The sequence below is a fragment of the Tamandua tetradactyla genome, chromosome 3 (assembly GCF_023851605.1).
Source record: "Tamandua tetradactyla isolate mTamTet1 chromosome 3, mTamTet1.pri, whole genome shotgun sequence".
In the NCBI taxonomy this organism is placed as follows: domain Eukaryota; kingdom Metazoa; phylum Chordata; class Mammalia; order Pilosa; family Myrmecophagidae; genus Tamandua; species Tamandua tetradactyla.
In genome coordinates, this window is record NC_135329.1 from 29,857,480 (window position 1) to 29,870,639 (window position 13,160).

At 33.5% G+C, this 13,160-nt stretch overlaps 1 long non-coding RNA gene and 1 pseudogene across 2 annotated transcripts in view; one reads left to right on the top strand and one right to left on the bottom strand.

Moving 5' to 3' along the window:
• LOC143677205 (uncharacterized) overlaps nt 1–13,160 on the bottom strand; it is a 95,858-nt gene that overhangs the window by 14,256 nt on the left and 68,442 nt on the right. The gene's annotated exons all lie outside the window — the stretch shown is intronic.
• Nucleotides 6,731–8,389, top strand: LOC143676008 (arfaptin-1 pseudogene; annotated as a pseudogene). The gene is made up of 2 exons (XR_013171753.1): nt 6,731–6,855; nt 6,974–8,389. The product of XR_013171753.1 is annotated as an arfaptin-1 pseudogene (transcript).

Genomic DNA, 13,160 nt, shown 5'->3' on the forward strand with positions numbered 1-13,160 from the left:
TTACTTCCTCTAAGACAGAGTAGTTCAATCTGTTTAAATGCATTGAAGGATAGTTTTATTCAGGTTTTTTCTTTTCTAAATTACCTCTCTCAGGAAATTTATTGTGTCGTTTCTTGAACATGTTCATTGGTATAATAGCATTACTCATAACTGTCATTTTACTGGCTGCTGTCATCAGTTTTCCCTGATAGAGAAACAAAATTTTTACCTTAATAATTTGGATTTCAAAGATTCGATGTTCTAGTATTTTGCTAATTAGCATTAACTAGTAAGTTAGTGTTCATAAGATAGTGATTTTTTTCAAGCTTGTTCTTATATTTTCTGACATAGGGTGAATTGCTTTATTATAACTTTTATTATATCTTAAGGCTTTTGTCATATGTCAGCCTATTTGTATATGTTAACTGGCATATATTTCTCTTTTTTTCCTTATTGGCTTTTTATTTTAATTCAGAGCTTAATTTCCATTTTCTAAGTTGGTAGTTATTTAATGCTTAATAAAGATACATTATATATGTATTTTTTAAACATTGAATTTGGGGTCAAAGACTTGATTTTTTGAATCAGGAGACTCTCCTATCAATGAGCTGTATAGCTTTGGACAAGGCACTTTACCTCTTGAGACTTCTGTTTTCTTATCTATAAATGAGCGGAAGGAGAAGGGTTAAATAGATGTTTCTCAAACCTACCCATCTCTACTTTGGTTCTCTCTTGATCATTTCATATTTTCATTTTGGGCTTACTTGTATCTTTATTCTTCCAATGAACTCTATTTTACTAGATTAATCTGTGCTATTAATGCAATTTATGCTTAAATTGATAGAATTCAAATGGTATTAACTTTCTTTTCCATTTGTGATTTTTTTTTCCATTCGTGATTTTTAAAGGTTAAAAAAAAGTGAAAGAAAGGTTACCAATAATAGACATGACCTTTTACTCATGAGAAAAATGTCTTTGAGTAGCAGTATAATCACCTTAAATTGATATATGGAAAAAAATGACCTAAAATTGTATGGTCTTTGTTCTCTTAAATATGAATATAGCTAGCCTAAACCTATCCAAAATATATTTAAGATAAAATTAGTGATCAAAGTAGTGATAGCTATGGCCCCATATGGCTAATTAAAAAGCTACCAGGTTTTACCAACATTAAAATAATTATAAAATGTGAAAGGCATTTCAGAGGAGTTTGAAATTTGTCTGTCTAATAATTATCCTTAAGCTATATTCTTAAGCTATATTCTTAGATTCATTGAATACCAATACATGCGAGATTGCCATTGGCAAGTAAATTTTCTGCTTAAAAAAAAAATAGCAGAGGAAAATATGGTTTAAAATTTTTAATTTTTTTCTGGCTATGCAGAAGATATTTTCATAAAGCCTCCTTAACTATAAGCTAATAAAATATGGTTCCATTGGTTGCACTTCAACAGCATTCCCCTACAAGTTAGCTATGTTCTCTGAAAGCCAGGCCAAGAAGATACCTATTACTTTTTTTTGTGGGGAAGGGCTGTCAGTGCCTGGTCTAGTAATTGAACCCAGGTCTTCTGCATGGAAGGCGAGCATTCTACCACAAAACCACCCATACACCCCTCCTATTACTTTTAAAGATCATTGTCCTTGCTGTAATTGTCTAACTTAGCTCGTATTGATCTCTTAAACACTAGACTTAAATTTAGGTTTGGAGTCCAGTAATTAGAGAAGAACAGTGAAAAATGAAACAAGAAGGTATACTGGTTTCTGGTCTGATTTGTTTGACTACACTTGATTCATTGTCTTATGTAAATGCACTGGATTAGGTAACTCTTGGCTTTCAGAAATTAAATTAGATGCCCAGCTTCTTCCAGAAAAGTTTATATTCCATTGTTAATATGATTGCCTGAAAAGAAAAACTTTATTTTTAATTCTCTGGCTCTGCAACTTTTGTCGTCACATTTGTTAAATTTGAATATAAGGTCTAAACATTTCATTTTCTAGTCTTTAATTAGGGGATAGTTCATAAAAATATATCAAATAATCCTAGAGTGATTGAATTTATATTTATCCCTTTACCATTGTCCTATTTTTCTCTAAATACTTCTCCCATCTCAAGTTTTGAAAAGGAAATATTCTTTCCCTTAGCCCTGACTCAGATCATTTTTCCCTGGTGAACCACTCTTGTTTAATGTCAAACATTTAATATGAAATAATTGAGTCAAAATCAACAAGTAGTTCTTTACATTGAGCTGACATGGCCATGTACTTGAAAATATTGTATCTTTATATGTGAACTTAAAAATTATTTTTTTAAATCGTGGAAAGTACTCCCCAGTGTGAAAATTAGTCTAGAGTATTTCTTATCATCAGGTGTTATTTTTACCTTAGCTGTAAGATTTCAGAGTAAATCTGAATTATTTTTTATCATTTGCCTTCTTATAATATTTAACTTTTGTAGAATTATTTCATTTATCTTTAACACCATCTTCAAACACCTTTTTTGCTTTTATTTTCAAATGCAAAATTTTATTTTTGAGAGTTTTATTTTCTCATTGAAGTTTAAAAGTATTGCATAAATGAAGGAGTGACCATAGTATAGATATTTACTTTGCCATGATTAAGGTATCACCACCACCATCCCTCTCTCCCAGTCCCCAAAATGAAAATTTCATTTGACATTCAAAAATATTAAATTATCTTATTTTTTATTTGAAAGAGCTGTAAGAAGCTGTTTCTTCTGAATTTAAAATTTTTTAACTAAGAAAATACTGACGTTTCTGTATTTGTAGTCTGATAGTGAATTTCCAGAACTATTTATATAAATACATGTGCCTATAATTAGTAGTAATTATTAGTACTTCACTTTTGGTAATACTCAAAGCTCACATTTATTTCATTGTTCTGAGTCTTTTTGTTTTGTTTTCTTAACCTTGTACAGTGTTACAAGGTTATATATATATATATATACTACACAGTGTAGTATATGAAGATTATCATGGTCATCTATTAGAAGAGCTATTTGGCTATAGATTAACTATTCTCTCTGAGAATCAGACCAAGGACTTGAACTATATGATATTGCTGTTTTTGTAGGTCAAAAGTGATTAAAAGTTAGCAACTTCATAATATATCTCCAAAAAACAACCAAAAAATCTTTTAGAGCAGATATATTAACCTCTATCTCAGCCATTCTTATCTACTTCTCAGAGGCTTTATGAAAGGAAACTATAACTACAGATAACCTATTAAGAGAAATTATGCTTTGTAATGCTGTTAAATTCCCCACTTTTCAAAGATATTTTATAAAAATGACTTTAGTAATTGAAGCAAATACTTTGGGGGGTGATATATAAGTTACATAAGCCTTTCATTAAGTCTCCATGTAGTTTTTAAGTTTCATAACTTAAGATATTATTACATATGAAAGGATTAGTCTTTGAATACTATTTAAAGGCAAAATAACTTTTTTTCTCTCAGACTGCTAATATGGACTCAAATTTTGCTAGCTATAGAGTTTTATCTTCTTGATAGTCCTTCTAAAATAAGGAATACTATTGGGTCATATAGTCATATTAAACTTCAACAAATTTACCTTAAATGCCATTTAAAGATTTTCTTAATACCTATGTTTCAAGTTTTAAGAATGAAAGTATGTGAGTGTAAAAATCATATAAAAGTATGATGCTCCTGTACAGGAAAATCCCAATTTTAAATAGAACTATCATCCAGAAGATTATAAATTGGGTTGTTCCAAATGGAGACTGTATTTCCTCAATTAAATAATAATATAAATAAAGGTAACAAGTAGCCAGCGAAAGCTGATCTAGTGTACTCTTTTATCTATCTAGGTGTCCTCATCATGATACCCTGAGCCATGCTCTTGTATATGCAGATCCCTCCGATCTGTTCCACAGATGCTGAATTCCCCAGAATACTTACCTGTCTTCTATCCCATCTTCCCTATCAATATGGAATCCAAATATAACCTATCTCAAACATTAGGGAGAAGCAAATTTGCTGTAACTAATTCATATTAATAGTGACTGATAGCTCTTTAGCTCTCTTAAAGAGAAACATACATTAAAGACAAACACGTTTCATTTAGCACAAATTAATCTCAAAAAAATAGAGTGTTAAGCTTTAAAACAGAAGTGGAAATAATATAATTAGTGTCAGTGAGACTATTTTGAAGAAAGAGATATGAGGTTGACCTAACTTGGCAATCTGCCCCTTTTTCCCTGAATGCACATGATGTCTGAAAGTGCTGTATATTTTCAGTAACCTTGAAGAAGGGAGCTGGTTATTTGTATTTATAGTTAGATGAAGTTGGGACCTGTTGCTCCTGTGGTTTTCTTCTTCAGTTCAAGAGCTTTGTCTGCAGCATTCTATATCTCTTTCATTCACACTGTTCTTCTAAGGCTGTCTGTGTTTCCATCTCAGTATACTCTATGCAGCTAGGCCTGTTGTCCATCCCTGCTCATTGATGTTAAATTTACAGATTAGCACTGTCCATGCTGATAAAGTTAACAACAAGGCGTTCTCTATTTTACTGTTATCAACAATGATCATCAGTTTTTTTCAAGTGATAAAAAGGTAGAAAAGATGCTTCTTTATTATTCTACAAAATTATTTTTAAATACTTGGCACTTGGCATTTTAGTTTTTCAAAACCTATTCTGAATCAAATTGCTAAGATGATTCTAAAATGCATTCAAAGACTTTAGTCTTGCTTTATCATATAAACATCTAGTTAGAATGTGTTTATGCTGAAGATCTTGTAGTGTGTAGCATTGTTCTTCATGTTTCTCTTTTATATGTTAATTAAAGTTGTTCATTCATTTCCAAATGAGTGAAAAAGTTAATGTTTTGAGATATGTATAGAGCAAGTACACTTGGTTAGAGCATGAACTGTACTTAGCTGGATGTGCTTTGCACTCTGCCCTTGTAGATTTATTTTGTTTACAGTAGACCAATGTCAGTTTTTGTAAATGTTTTTTCTTAGCACTTTAACTGTGAGTGTACAAACTGATTTTAAATGTAGTGGTTGTATATTTTGCTTATACACTGGAAATTTTTAATAAAATTAATTTGTTCTCTATTCTGCTATTAATACCTGATTGAATATAATTTTCTACATCTTTTTCCTGACCCTTTATTTGAATAGTTTATTTAATATATTACAATGCTGTTTTAAAATTGTTTCCTATTTTATATTCTTCTAATATTACTAATTTTTCATGCATAATAACATAGGATTCACATTAACCACAACATGGCAATATATAAACAAACCATCCAAATCTTATATCCCTTTCTTGTATACTTATTTTATCAATATAGGTAAGACTCCTCTCTGTTCATTGTCAAATAGTTAGTATATAACACCACTAGTCATACAATAGGGGCTCAATAAATATTTGATAAAAAATGAATACATTAAAGTATATAAATTTCCTAATAGGAAATCCTACACAGATAAGTAAATGAATTATCAGATTTTTTTTTTTCACACATAAGAAGAAAGCCAGGATTTAAATTACTAATTGGGGTTTCTTACCTGGATTCTTCCCAATCTTTATTTGGAAGGGATCTCAGAAATCTTAAAGTCCAAACTTCCTACCCAGGACAGGAATTTTTCAATAGACTATTCTATTTAAGTATTTGCTTGTATAACTTCAGTAGCAGGAAGTCACTACTCTCCAACCCCACATTTCCACCATTATATCCACCCACTATTTTTCAGAGTAAAGGAAATGAGAAGCAAGTTTTACCTTGAAAAAATAAAGAGATTTTCAAGTGTGGCAAATATTTAAAAAGTTGAGGAACATAGCTTTATTGCCTGGTCCCTGAATACTCCTGAATAACATGCACACAGACACAAAAGAGGGTTATATACAAATCCATTCATTAAAAAGAATAACAGGCAAAGACAGCACACTCTCAAAAATTTTTGAAAATAACAAAGATCTTTGCTAAGACACTGATAGTCACTGTCTTCTGTTCTTCAGTTGAAGAATTCTACTGAGCCCTTTCACTATCGTTGAACCTCTCAAGATTGAAGATCTCAATTTGATATTAGATGAACTACTGTACAACTATTTATATGATAAAAACATTTAAACATTTCAATGAAGTGAATCAAAGAAGCATATGAATTTTTAGACACCAGAGTTGCTGGAAAAGAGTTTGCTGAAATTGGAAATAAGATTCATGCACTGTCTTTATGCGAGCTTCTGCTTTCCCACAAGTCTGGATGGCCAGAAGGGCAGAAGGTAGGAATTTATTCTCTGACAACAGATTTGGCACAGTTGAGTCAGTTTAAGGGAACTGCCAACAATAAACCTGAGGACAGGGATAATACATGTATCCTTTTGCTGTGAATTTAGATATCCATGTCCAAGAACCACAGCATACTCCAAACAGAATAAATCTGAATAGAATGACTCTGAGACACTAATCAGAATGTCAAATTCCAAAGATAAAAACAATTCTGAATGCAGCAAGTGAAAAGTGATTCATCACAGACAAGGGGCACTCAGTAAGACTAAGTGCTGATTTTGCATCAAAAACAAAACAAAAACTTGGAGGTAAGAAAGCAGTAGTATGATATATTTAAGATCCTGCCAGCCAATAATCCTTTATCTGGAAAAACTATCCTTCAAAAATGAGGGTGAATTTAAAATATTCACAGATAAACAGAAACAGAATTTGTTAACAAGCGACCTGTTCTATAAGAAATAATAAAGGGACTTCCGGCTCCGCTGCTCCCGGTGCAGGCTCTGGAGGCCGGGTTGGGAGGCCCTCAGTCTGAGTGTCCTCGGCGGTTGGTCAGTGTGAGGCTGTGACAGCTGCAGTTGCTCCCCGCCCCCGAGGATCCGAGGTGCGTGCGGGGGAGGGGATGAAGGAAAAGACCCCGGTCGCGTTTCTCTCAGTTCTTGCCTAGAAAGCAGCGGCAGGGATTAGCCGGGGCGTGTGAGCTGCCGGAGTCCCGCAGACAGAAATCTGTCATGGCTCATGAATCTCCCAAGAATTCAGCAGCAGAAATTCCAGTTACTAGTAATGGGGAACTTGATGACTCTCACGAACATGGCTTTAATAGAGATTTGAAGCATACATTATCAGCTGGACTTGGTCTCTCAGAAACCCAGATTACGTCTCATGGCTTTGACAATACCAAAGAAGGAGTTATTGAAGCAGGAGCATTTCAAGGTGGCCAGAGAACACAAGCAAAAAGTGGACCAGTTATTCTAGCAGATGAAATTAAAAATCCTGCAATGGAGAAGTTAGAACTTGTTAGAAAATGGAGTCTAAACACGTACAAGTGCACTCGGCAGATTATCTCCGAGAAGTTAGGTCGTGGCTCAAGAACTGTGGACCTTGAACTGGAAGCTCAGATTGATATATTAAGAGAGAACAAGAAAAAATATGAAAATATTCTAAGATTGGCTCAGACATTGTCCACCCAGCTTTTCCAGATGGTGCATACTCAAAGACAACTTGGAGATGCATTTGCTGACCTGAGTTTGAAGTCACTAGAACTCCATGAAGAATTTGGCTATAATGCAGATACCCAGAAGCTGCTGGCTAAAAATGGAGAGACTCTTCTTGGGGCCATTAATTTTTTTATCGCCAGTGTGAACACTTTGGTGAATAAAACAATTGAAGATACATTATTGACTGTGAAACAGTATGAAAGTGCCAGTCTTTTAGATTATTTTGATATTTCTGAGATTTGAAGATGGAAATTCCTTTCTTTTGCTTCAAAAGTACCCCCTACCACTTCCTAGTTAAGAACTACATGAATCTACTTCCCGTTTCTCTACTGAAATCATCCACCTCATATTTGTTACTCAACATATAGTGTCTTTCTCTTTGGCCTTCATTTCTAGCATGCTTTTTAAAAATCCAAACCATGGGCTTACTGGCTTCAGACATTCAGGAGAAGGAGGGCTGTCTCCTGGGAAACAGAGGGAACAACCAAATTCCTATAAACAGGGACCTCCCAAACAAGTAATGAGCAAAAGCCCAGGACAAGACACAGGTCCATAAAGACAGGGAAAACCCTACATGCTGTGTTCGCCTTGGACAGACCTTCCTAATAGTGGGGCTGAAGCTCAAGAAAATCTCTGCTTATCACCAGCAGGTTACAAAATCAAGGGACAGTTATTTCAGGTAATAAATCCCAGAGTTAATTTTAAAATATTAAAATATACAGTGTGCAACAAAAGAGTTCAAGGCAAAGCAAAAAGAAATGATGGCCCATCCAAAGGAAGAGGATAAAAATCCCAGAAATACCAATGAAGAAGACCAAGACATGGACATAGCCAACAAAATCTTTAAAAAAGATCTTCAGCATGCTCAGAGATAAAGGAAACTTACAGAGAAAGAACAAAAGGATATCAGAAAAACAATGAATGAGCAATATGGGAGTCTAAATAAATAGATAATTTTTTAAAAAAAGAACAAAACAGAATTACTGGAGTTGAAGACCACAATAACTGAAATGGAAAATTCCCAGGAGAGATTCTAGAGCAGACTGGAGCTGGCAAAAGAAATATTCAGTGGACCTGAAGATAAGACACTTGAAATAAATCAGATTGAGGAGCAGAAAGAGAAGGAATTTAAAAATGCAAAAATAACCTAAGAGACCTATAGGATACCATGAAGCACATAGCAATATATGCATTATGAAAGTCCCAGAAGGAGAAGAAAGAGATAAAGGGACAGATAGACTATTCAAAGAAATAATGGTAGAAAATTTCCCAAATTTAGCAAAAGACCCGAATATGCACTGCTAAGGCCCGAGAACACTAGAATAAACTTGGAGAAAAATATGCCCCATCACACATTGACTGGAGTGTCAAATGCAAAGGACAAGGAGAAATTCTGAAAGCTGCAAGAAAACAGCAACATGTTATATACAAAGGAATCCCACATGCTGATTTCTCATCAGCAACATGAAGGCAAGAAGGCAGAGTTGAAATAAAGTGCTGAAGGAATTTTACTATTATTACTTTTATTTTTTTCTCTATATTAACATTCTATATCTTTTTCGGTTATGTTGCTAGTTCTTCTAAACCAATGCAAATGTACTAAGAAATGATGATCATGCATCTATGTGATGATGTTAAGAATTAATGATTGCATATGTAGAATGGTATGATCTCTAAATGTTGGGTTAATTTCTTTTTTTCCGTTAATTAAAAAAAAAAAAAAAGAGAAGAGATAATTGGAGCTGAAGGGATACAGACTGTACAACGGGACTGGATATAAAAACTCAGAAATGGACAGCACAATATTACCCAATTGCAATGCAATTATGTTAAAACACTGAATGAAGCTGCATGTGAGGTATAGGTTTTTTTTGTTTTGTTTTGTTTTTTTTTTCTTTCTATTATTGTTTTAATTCTTATTCTGTTGTCTTTTTATTTCTTTTTCTAAATCGATGCAAATGTACTAAGAAATGATGAATATGCAACTATGTGATGTTATTAAGAATTACTGATTGTACATGTAGATTGGAATGATTTCTAATTGTTTTGTTAATTTTTTTAATTAATAAAAAAAAGAAAATAAAAATAAAAAAAAGAAGCATGAAAAAAAAAAAAAGTGCTGAAGGAAAATAACTGCCAACTAAGAATTTTATATCTTGTGAGACTTTCTTGCAAAAATGAGGCAGAGATTAAGATGTCCCAGATAAACAAAATCTGAGGGAGTTCATCACCGCTAGATCAACCCTACAAGCCAATACTAAAGGGAGTTCTTCAGACTGAAAGGAAAGGACACTAGACAATAGTTCAATCTGACACAAAGAAATAACGACCTGTGGTAAACATCATCATTTGGGTAATTATAAATGCCAGTATTATTGTAGTGTATTGTCTGGTATGTAACTCCACTTCTTACTTCCCACAGGAGCTAAAATGCAAATGCATACAAAAGTACTGATAAATCTCTGAAGCTAGAAATCAACAGCAAGGAGAAAGGGAAAATTCACATATATGTGGAAATTAAACAACAAATTAATCTACCAAAGGGTCAAAGAAGGAATCACAAGTGAAATTAGGAAATATCTTGATACAAGTAAAAATGAAAATACAGCCTATCAAATTTTACAGGGTGTAGTGAAGACAATGCTGATAGGAAAATTTTTAACCCTAAATGCTTACATTAAAAAAGAGGGAAGACTGCAAAGCAATGACCTAATTCAAAACCATAACAACTAGAAAAAGAAAAGCAAACTAAACCCAAAGCAAGCAGAAATAAGGAGGTAACAAAGATTAAATCAGAGATAAGTGAAACAGAAACCAAAAAATACAGTAGAGACAATGAAAATAAACAAAACTTAGTTCTTTGAAAAGATCAGTAAAATTGACAAACTTTTAACTGGAAATGACAAGAAAAGAGAGAGCATACAAATAAAAATCAGATGTGGAAAGGGGGGCATTACTAACAACCCCACTGAAATAAAAAAGACTGTTAGAGGTTGCTATGAACAACTTTACTCCAATAAATTAGATAACCTGGATGAAATGGACAAATTCTTAGAAACACACAAACTACCTACATTGACTCAAGAAAAAAAAGATCTCAAGAAGTCTATACTAATAAAAATTGAATCAGTGATCAAAAATCTTTCAACAAAGAAAAGCCCAGGACCAGATGGCTTCCATAGGGAAAGTCTACCAAACATTCTGAAAAGACTTAACTCCAGTTCTGCTCAAACTTCAAAAAAATTGAAGCCGAGGGAACATTCCCTAGTTCATTCTATAAGGCCAACATCACCCTCTTACCAAAACCAGTTAGGATACCACAAGAAAAGAAAACTACAGACATTATCTCTTATGAACATAGATGCAGAAAACCCTCAACAAAATACTAGCAAACTGAATACAGCAATATATTAAAAGAATTGTATACCATGATCAAGTGGGATTTTACCCTCTGTATGCAAGGATGGCTCAACAGAAGGACACCACATTAACAGAATGAAGGAAAAAAACCATATGATCATCTCAATTGATGCAAAAAGGCATTTGACAAAAGTCAACACTTCTTCTTGATAAAAACTTAAACATTAGGAAGAGAGAAAACTTCTTCAACATGATAAAGAGCATAAATGTAAGCCCACAGCTAACATTCTACTTAATGGTAAAAGACTGAAAGCTTTCCCTCTAAGGTTGGGAACAAGACTTGGTTGTCCACTGTTACCATTGTGTTCAACATAGTACTGAAAGTTCTTGCCAGAGTATTTATGCAAGAAAAAGAAAAGGCATCCAAATTGGAAAGGAAGAAGAAAAACTTTCACTGTTTGCAGATGACATGATCCTGTACACAGAAAATCGAAAAATCCACAGCAGCAAGGCTCCCAAAGGTAATAAGTGAATTCAGAAAAGTGGTGGGGCACAAGATCAGCACCCCAAAATCAGTTGTGTTTCTATACACAAGCAATGAACAATCGGAAGAAGAAATCAAGAAAAAAACTCCATTCACAATAGTAACTAAAAGAAAGAAATATTTAGGAATAAATCTCTCCAAGGACTTAAAGGACTTGTACAAAGAAAACTGTAAAACATTGTGCTAAAAGAAAAGAAATCAAACAACATCTAAAAAATAGAAGGACATTCTGTGTTCATGAATTGGAAGACTGAATATCTTTAAGGTGTCAATCTTGCCCAATGCAATTTATAAATTCAACGCAATCCCAATCAGAATTCCAACAACCTTCTTTGAAGAAATGGAAAAGCCAATCGTCAAATTTGTATATGGGGATGAGAGACCCCTATATACGAGTCAGAACTATCAAACTCCTGGGAGAAAATGTCGGGAAGCATTTCAGGACCTTGTGCTAAGCAATGGTTTCTTAGACTTTACACCTGAAGCACAAACAGCAAAAGAAAAAAATGAATATTTGGGACCGCATCAAAATTAAAAACTTTGGCTCCTCAAGGACTTTATCATCAAAGTAAAATGAAAACTTACACACTGGGCAAAAATATTTGGAAATGGCATATCCAATAAAGTTTTGATATCCAGAATAAAAAAAAAAAAGAAATAATAAAGGGAATTCTCCAGGCTGAAAGGAAAAGACAGGAGAGAGAAACCTGGAGGAGAGTGTAAAAATGAATGTTAATAGTTTAAACTCCCCAATCAAAGACTAAGACAGGCAGAATGGATTAAAAAAAAAAGTATGCACCATCTATATGCTGTTTGCAAAGACTCACCTTAAACCCAAGGATACAAATAGGCTGAAAGTAAAGGTTGGAAAAAGATAATCAACACAAATAGTAACCACAGAAGAGCTGGAGTAACTATACTAGTATCAAATAAAATAGACTTTAAATGCAAAACAGTCATAGGAGACAAAGAAGTACATTATGTATTAATAAAAGGGGCAGTCCATGAAGAAGCAATCATAAATACTTATGCCCGTAACAAGGGTGCCTCAAAATACATCAGGCAAACACTGGCAAAATTGAAGGGAGAAATAGATGTCCTACAACAATGGAAGTTCGAAGACTTCAGTACACCACTCTCATCAATGGATAGAACATTTAGACAGGGGATCAGTAAGGAAACAGAATTTTAATGATATGATAAACGAACTAGACCTAACAGACATATACAGAACATAGCACACCAAAAAAGCAGGCTATACATTCTTCTCAAGTGCTCAAGTATCATTCTCCAGTATAGACCACATGTTGGGTTACAAAACAAGACTCAATAGATTTTAAAAGATTGAAATTATACAAAGCTCTTTCTCTGACCATAACAGAGTGAAGCTGGAAATCAGTAACAGGCAGGGAACTGAAAAATTCACAAATATATAGAGGTTGAACAGGTAGTGGGTCAAAGAAGAAATTGCAAGAGAAATCAATAAATATCTCCAGATGATTGAAAACAAGAACGCAGCATATCAAAACTTATGAAATACAGCAAAGGCAGTGATGAGAAGGAAATTTATAGCCATAAAGGCCTACATTAAAAAGGAGGAAAGCTAAAATCAAAGACATAACTGCACACCTGGAGGAACTAGAAAAGGAACAGCAAATAATCCCAAAGCAAGCAGAAGTAAATAAATTACAAAGATTAGAGCAGAAATAAATGAAATGGAGAACATCAACAACAAAAAAATAACAGAATCAACAAAACCAAAAGTTCATTGTGGCATTATTCACAATT